The following is a 7500-nucleotide window of genomic DNA, read 5'->3' as shown; positions in this document are numbered from 1 at the left end:
ATTTTGAAAAGTTTTTCAATAGTTAAAGCTTACAGCACCTGGTATTCCCAGGCAGTCTCCCATCCAAGTACTAACCAGGCCCAAGCCTTCTTAGCTTCCGAGATCAGGCGTTCTTCAGCTGGTATGGCCGTAAGCAAAGTCTCCTTGAAAATCCTGGACTTTAAACTAAAGGGCTTTCAAAACATTACAAAGAGTGAAAAAAACTCTTAACTTACTTTGAAAAAAGCTTACAAAAAGATGTAAATAGTTTCATTTTGAAAAGTTTTTCAATAGTTAAAGCTTACAGCACCTGGTATTCCCAGGCAGTCTCCCATCCAAGTACTAACCAGGCCCAAGCCTTCTTAGCTTCCGAGATCAGACGAGATCGGGCGTTCTTCAGCTGGTATGGCCGTAAGCAAACACTGCATGAAAATCTTGAACTTTAAACCAGAGGCGCTTGAAAACATATCAAAGAGTTGTTACGTTCTCCTCGTGTCTAGGGGTGGAAGAGAAGTAACAAAACGAATTAAGATAGCAGCTTTGTATCTACTAACCTGAATACAATGTCTAATTGGCATTTCCCCTGTCCCAACACTCCGAAAAGATCACACTATTCTTAAATGCCAAACAAAAAGATTTTATTTACAAACTCAAATATCCAAAACAGGAGCAAAACAAACTTCAGGAGGGAACAAGGCCAAAATAACAAACATAACAGTTCTAACTTAGTGTTAAAGAAACTCAGGTAACCTCACAAAAGAAAATATCAAATAAACAACAGAAGTCTTACCTGGCTCCCTTACTAACTCAACACATGAGAAAAGATGACCAAAAGTAAATGGCGTCCTCCTCCCTACTGCTCCTTCTTAAAATAAGTAAGTAAACAAAAACAAAGAACTCAAGTTTCAGAAAAGAGTAGGAATGGGGTTGTAGTAATGACTAATAAGCGGACAACGGGTGAAGTTGAAGTTAGCACCTTAGCACAAATAACAAGCTAACACATAACACCAGCAATAGCACACAAGCTAATGTCTAAGGCAGGAGAAAACACAATCTTCTCTAGTGAGCGGGTCAGAAAGCAGGAGGGCACCTTCTCCTAAGCTGCTCTGCTCTGCTCTACTCTGCCTGTTCACAAAACACCCTCCCCCGTCCTTCAGGTGTTGCAGCCTTTAACTCCACAGAGCTCCCCTCGTTAGCCAATGTGGATCCAGCGGTGATTGGTGCAATTAGGCACAGCTGAGCTCCACCAAGCCGGCAGTGTGGTAGACGAGAGGAAGAAAAAAAGGGAAAAAGATGAGAGAGAAACACAACATACTGTAGCATGACGATTCATGTTTACAATACAATAAACATAAAACAAATACGTCAGAGGACGTAACACCTCCATCACCAAACTTACAACCAATGGATTGTAAATTACTAGAACATCAGACATAATATTACTCTCAGTCACCAACATCAAACTCACAAGCCCTGGACAGTGCATCTGCAACCACATTTTCCACTCCTTTCTTGTGGTGGATATCAAGGTTATATTCTTGAAGGAACAATGACCAACGCATCAAACGTTGATTAAGGTTGCACATTCGGGAGAGAAACACAAGAGGATTATGGTCTGTAAAAACAACGAGAGGTACACAACTCCCACCCACATAAACTTCGAAATGTTTAAGTGATAATATCAAGGCAAGAGCCTCTTTCTCAATAGTGCTGTAGTTTCTCTGACACTTGGAGAACTTCTTGGAGAAGTAACAAACAGGATGCTCGACACCAGCATCATCCTCCTGTACCAGGACAGCACCTGCACCTACAGCACTTGCATCAATTTGTAGCTTAAATGGAAGAGAAAAGTTAGGGGCAGAGAGAATTGGAGCATTGCATAAAAGGTCTTTCACAGCAATAAAAGCATTTTCGCACTGAGAATTCCAAACAAACTTTCTCTCTGTGCTAAGCAAGTCAGTTAAGGGAGATACCACAGTTGCGAAGTTCTTGCAAAAACCGCGATAGTATCCAGCCATCCCTAAAAACCTACGTAACTGACGTTTAGTAAGGGGACTAGGAAATTCAGTAACAGCGATCACTTTAGCTGTCACAGGCCTTACACTGCCTTGGCCCACTTTCTTTCCAAGGTATGTTACCACAGCTTTAGCAAACTCACACTTTGCTAAGTTGAGTGTTAAGTTAGCACTACACAGTCTTTCAAACACTCTCGCCAAATTAGTAAGATGGTCTTCCCAATTACAAGAGTAAACCACAATGTCATCCAAATATGCTTCACAATTACACAGTCCGGACAAAACTTTCTGCATGAGCCTCTGGAATGTCGCTGGGGCATTTCGCATGCCAAATGCCATACAGTTGTACTGTAGAAAATTGTCAGGGGTGACAAACGCAGAGATTTCACACGCTCGTGTAGTCAAGGGAACCTGCCAGTAACCCTTTAACAGGTCTAGTTTTGTCACATACTTTGCAGCACCAACCTTATCTACACAGTCTTCCATTCTGGGTAATGGAAAAGAATCAGGTTTGGTGATACTGTTTACCTTCCTATAGTCCGTACAAAAACGAAACGTAGAATCAGGTTTAGGAACAAGTAAACATGGTGAACTCCACGGACTTTGACTGTGAACGGCAAGATTGTTTTGAAGCAAGTAATCTACCTCACTTCTCATGATATCCCGCTTCACAGGATTCACTCGATAAGGATGTTGTTTAATGGGAGTAGAATTACCCACGTCAATATCATGGGACAACACCGTTGTTCTCCCAGGCAGATCAGAGAACAATGACGGGTATTTCCGTAACAAGTTCACAACTTCATTCAACTGATCTTTAGGTAAATATGATAGATGTGACTCTATATTACCCAAGATAATAGAATTATTAAGACGTACACCAGGCGACTGAGGTTCTTCAAAGAACATTTCTTCTGCCACAACAGGAAAATTGTTCACCGTAACACACGGTTTACACTTGTCAACAGACTTCATAGAGGCAGTCACATCCCTCATCACATAAGGTTTTAACATATTAATGTGGCACACTCTTGTCTTACGTCTGCGCTCAGGGGTAGCTATGACATAGTCTGTCTCACTAAGTTTCTGCTCAACGGTATAAGGTCCAGAAAACTTTGCTTGCAGCGGTGAGCCAGGAACGGGGAGAAAAACAAGAACAGATTCACCCGCCTGAAAACTGCGTTGAATTGCCTTTCGATCATAACGTTCTTTCATGTCACACTGGGTTACTGCAAGATGAGACTTAGCCAGGCTACATGCTTTGTGTAATCGTTCACGAAAAGAACTCACATAATCCAGAACAGACATAGGGGCGCTCTCTTTACCCGTTAACTGCTCTTTCAACAAATTCAGCGGTCCGCGAACTGTATGAGCGAACACAAGTTCCGCAGGACTGAACCCTAAAGATTCTTGAACGGACCCTCTCACAGCAAACATGAGTAGCGGCAATCCATCTACCCAATCTTTACCAGTCTCAGTACAAAAAGTACGCAACAAAGTCTTCAACGTCTGATGAAAGCGTTCCAATACACCCTGTGATTCTGGATGATAAGCACTAGACAACTTGTGTGAAACTCCCAGTTCTTTTAACAGCTGCTCAAACACTTTAGAAGTGAAATTTGTGCCTTGGTCTGTCTGAATTACTCTTGGCAGACCGAACGTAGTACAAAACTTCACGATCTCTTTCAAAACTACCTGTGCTTTCAATGTACGCAATGGTACGGCTTCAGGGTAGCGAGTAGCAGCACACATAAGTGTTAAAATATACTGGTGCCCATGTTTCGATTTAGGCAATGGTCCTACACAGTCAATTATCAACCTCTCAAATGGTTCCCCAATGACAGGAATCGGGTGAAGTGGAGCTTTAGGAACAGTCTGATTAGGCTTTCCTGCACGTTGACAAATATCACATGACCTACAAAATCGTGAAACATCACCTTCACACCAGGCCAATAAAAATGTTTCACAATTCGCTGAAATGTCTTTGTGACACCTAGATGACCAGCGAGAACATGTTCATGCGCTAACCTCAACACATGAGATCGGTAAGTGGAAGGTAAAACTATTTGATACGCTATCTGCCAATCATCACTTTCTTTTGGCTGCCATTTACGCATTAAAATTTTATCATCCCAAAAATATCCCACCCTTGCCACCGCAAGGTCAGCACTTGCCACTGCAGCACTAATACAATTTGTTAAAGTGGGGTCTAACTTCTGGGCAGCACTCAAATTTTCCTTACCCACGACAGAGTCTTTCTCCAATGGAAACTTGGACTTCTGCTCCGCAATCCCATCCTCAACAGATAACCTGCACTCTACCTGCTTAAGGGGTACATTCAGAAAAGAATCAGACAAGTCAATAACATCCTGAAAACTTTTTGATTGAGATCTTGTAACCACACAAGCTGGAAAAACTAGTGGAAAGGTTACAGAGAGATCTGGTATATCAGAAATTACTGGCTTGCTTACGACAATTGGACTGGGAAAAACTGTACCACCAGCAAGATCATTTCCCAATATGATACTGACATGCTCAACGGGCAACTTCTTACAAACCCCCATCTGTACTTGGCCTGAAACTAAGTCTGACTTCAAGTTAAAAGTGTGCAAAGGAATACTAATACATCCCATTTCGATACCCCGCACTAGCGTGTTGGCACCTGCATACGATGAATCACAAAACTGTAACACATCCTCCAATACGAGAGATTGTGCCGATCCAGTGTCCCTTAAAATCTGAACACACTTAACTGTAGAGTCTCCTACAAGTGACACATAACCTGTCAGCATAAAAGGACTAAATGAAGAAGCATCCTGGGTAACTGAATCAGGAACTGCCTGTACAGTCGCCGCACTTTTAGGTCTAGCCTTTTGCTTCCAAGCGCTACACTCAGCAATCATGTGACCAGGATCAAGACAATAAAAACAAACCCTCCTCTTCTCTGTGCCCTTTAAAACTGCTTTTCCACCACCAGACATTTTGACTTTACCATTAGGCACAGTACGAATGACGGACTCCGTGACGAAAGGCGCTTTAAACTGACGTACCGAAGAAAAGACGGTTCGGTGAGTAAGTGCGAACTCGTCAGCGAGCACAGCCGCATCAGTGATTTTGAATACTTTTTGTTCATTTAAATGAACAACAACGTTCTCCGGTAAGCAATTCTTAAAATCTTCAAGTAAGATTAATTCTTGCAATTCCTCGTAAGTGGTAATCTTACAAGCGCGGCACCACTTCTCAAAAAGAAATTTCTTTTCCCTTGCAAACTCCACATGAGTCTGTTTGGGCTGCTTTAAACATGCCCTAAACCTCTGTCTATAGGCTTCTGGGACCAACTCATATGCTCTCAACACTACTGCTTTCACTGCATCATAGTCTAACGACTCTTCAATTGGTAAGGCAGCACACACCTCCTGCGCTTTGCCTACCAGGTTACACTGTAGTAGTAAAGCCCACATATCTTTTGGCCAGTTTAACTTTGCAGCCACACGCTCAAATGCTACAAAGTAGGCATCTACCTCTGACTCACGGAAAGGCGGAACCAATTTAACATACCTACTTATGTCAAATTCAGGACCGGTTACTCCACTATCGCCAGTAGAAGACGCTCTAGCCCGAGGAAGAGGAACTGGACGACTACGCAAAGTTTCTACTTCTACCTCAAGCCTGCGTAATTTCACATCACGATCAGCTTGAACTTCAAGAGCTTTTAATCGTAGCATTTGCGTCTCGTATTCTTGCTTTTTCAATGCAAGATCAAGCTCCTTTAATCTCACAGCTACGTGAGGATCTACTAATGCTACACTCTTATTACTAGTAACGGAGTTAGAGTCAATCTCTGCACCAACATCTTCCTCATCCCCCTGCTCTAACACTTTATCAGGAAAGATGCCAGTTTCCACCAATTTAACATATAACTCTTCTTTAATCACATGTTTCCTTGCAGCCCTAGAAACTGCAATATTATAAAAATCTGCTATCAAAATAAGATCTACCTTTCTACAGTTATTAAACTCCTCCACAGAAGGAGATAAAGTAAACTTCAATAAATCAAAGTCCATATTTCCACTAATATGACCCCTCCCCTACCAAAGACTAAAGCAGCCACACGAACTTTATACCTCAGCAATACGGGAAACAAAAGTGATGATATTAACATACACAAATAACCAAACGGATGGACGAGCCCCCAATTGTTACGTTCTCCTCGTGTCTAGGGGTGGAAGAGAAGTAACAAAACGAATTAAGATAGCAGCTTTGTATCTACTAACCTGAATACAATGTCTAATTGGCATTTCCCCTGTCCCAACACTCCGAAAAGATCACACTATTCTTAAATGCCAAACAAAAAGATTTTATTTACAAACTCAAATATCCAAAACAGGAGCAAAACAAACTTCAGGAGGGAACAAGGCCAAAATAACAAACATAACAGTTCTAACTTAGTGTTAAAGAAACTCAGGTAACCTCACAAAAGAAAATATCAAATAAACAACAGAAGTCTTACCTGGCTCCCTTACTAACTCAACACATGAGAAAAGATGACCAAAAGTAAATGGCGTCCTCCTCCCTACTGCTCCTTCTTAAAATAAGTAAGTAAACAAAAACAAAGAACTCAAGTTTCAGAAAAGAGTAGGAATGGGGTTGTAGTAATGACTAATAAGCGGACAACGGGTGAAGTTGAAGTTAGCACCTTAGCACAAATAACAAGCTAACACATAACACCAGCAATAGCACACAAGCTAATGTCTAAGGCAGGAGAAAACACAATCTTCTCTAGTGAGCGGGTCAGAAAGCAGGAGGGCACCTTCTCCTAAGCTGCTCTGCTCTGCTCTACTCTGGTGCCGTGACCCGGATTTTAAAAAAGCTAACAAAGAGATGTAAACACTTTCATTTTAAAAAGTTTTTCAATATTTAAAGCTTACAGCACCCGGTATTCCCAGGAAGTCTCCCATCCAAGTACTAACCAGGCCCAAGCCTTCTTAGCTTCCGAGATCAGACGAGATCGGGCGTTCTTCAGCTGGTATGGCCGTAAGCAAAGTCTGCTTGAAAATCCTGGACTTTAAACTAAAGGGCTTTCAAAACATTACAAAGAGTGAAAAAAAACTCTTAACTTACTTTGAAAAAAGCTTACAAAAAGATGTAAATAGTTTCATTTTGAAAAGTTTTTCAATAGTTAAAGCTTACAGCACCTGGTATTCCCAGGCAGTCTCCCATCCAAGTACTAACCAGGCCCAAGCCTTCTTAGCTTCCGAGATCAGACGAGATCGGGCGTTCTTCAGCTGGTATGGCCGTAAGCAAACACTGCATGAAAATCTTGAACTTTAAACCAGAGGCGCTTGAAAACATATCAAAGAGTGAAAACTCATGCTTTACTTTCAAATTATGATGAAGAAAAGGCAAAAAGTTGGAGTGTAAGCTTTTATTTGCAACAAAACAAAGAAAGTGCACACCTTCCAGAGGCAATGCAATACTGGGTGGATGCATGGAGCGGATGGAGCAG

General features: G+C 41.7%; 3 non-coding genes and 1 pseudogene across 3 annotated transcripts; all 4 read right to left on the bottom strand.

Annotated features, from left to right (window-relative positions):
• Positions 1-26: 26 nt before the first annotated feature.
• LOC114778409 (uncharacterized) lies at positions 27-135 on the bottom strand (annotated as a pseudogene).
• A 142-nt stretch (positions 136-277) lies between these two features.
• LOC114778419 (5S ribosomal RNA) lies at positions 278-396 on the bottom strand. The gene has a single exon (XR_003746356.1). It is a non-coding gene; the product is annotated as a 5S ribosomal RNA (ribosomal RNA).
• A 6519-nt stretch (positions 397-6915) lies between these two features.
• Positions 6916-7034, bottom strand: LOC114778458 (5S ribosomal RNA). Its single transcript, XR_003746392.1, has one exon. It is a non-coding gene; the product is annotated as a 5S ribosomal RNA (ribosomal RNA).
• A 143-nt stretch (positions 7035-7177) lies between these two features.
• LOC114778417 (5S ribosomal RNA) lies at positions 7178-7296 on the bottom strand. Its single transcript, XR_003746354.1, has one exon. It is a non-coding gene; the product is annotated as a 5S ribosomal RNA (ribosomal RNA).
• Between the last annotated feature and the right edge of the window lie 204 nt (positions 7297-7500).

Source organism: Denticeps clupeoides, unplaced genomic scaffold (assembly GCF_900700375.1).
Source record: "Denticeps clupeoides unplaced genomic scaffold, fDenClu1.1, whole genome shotgun sequence".
Taxonomy (NCBI): Eukaryota; Metazoa; Chordata; class Actinopteri; order Clupeiformes; family Denticipitidae; genus Denticeps; species Denticeps clupeoides.
This window is presented reverse-complemented; position numbering and strand designations above follow the sequence as displayed.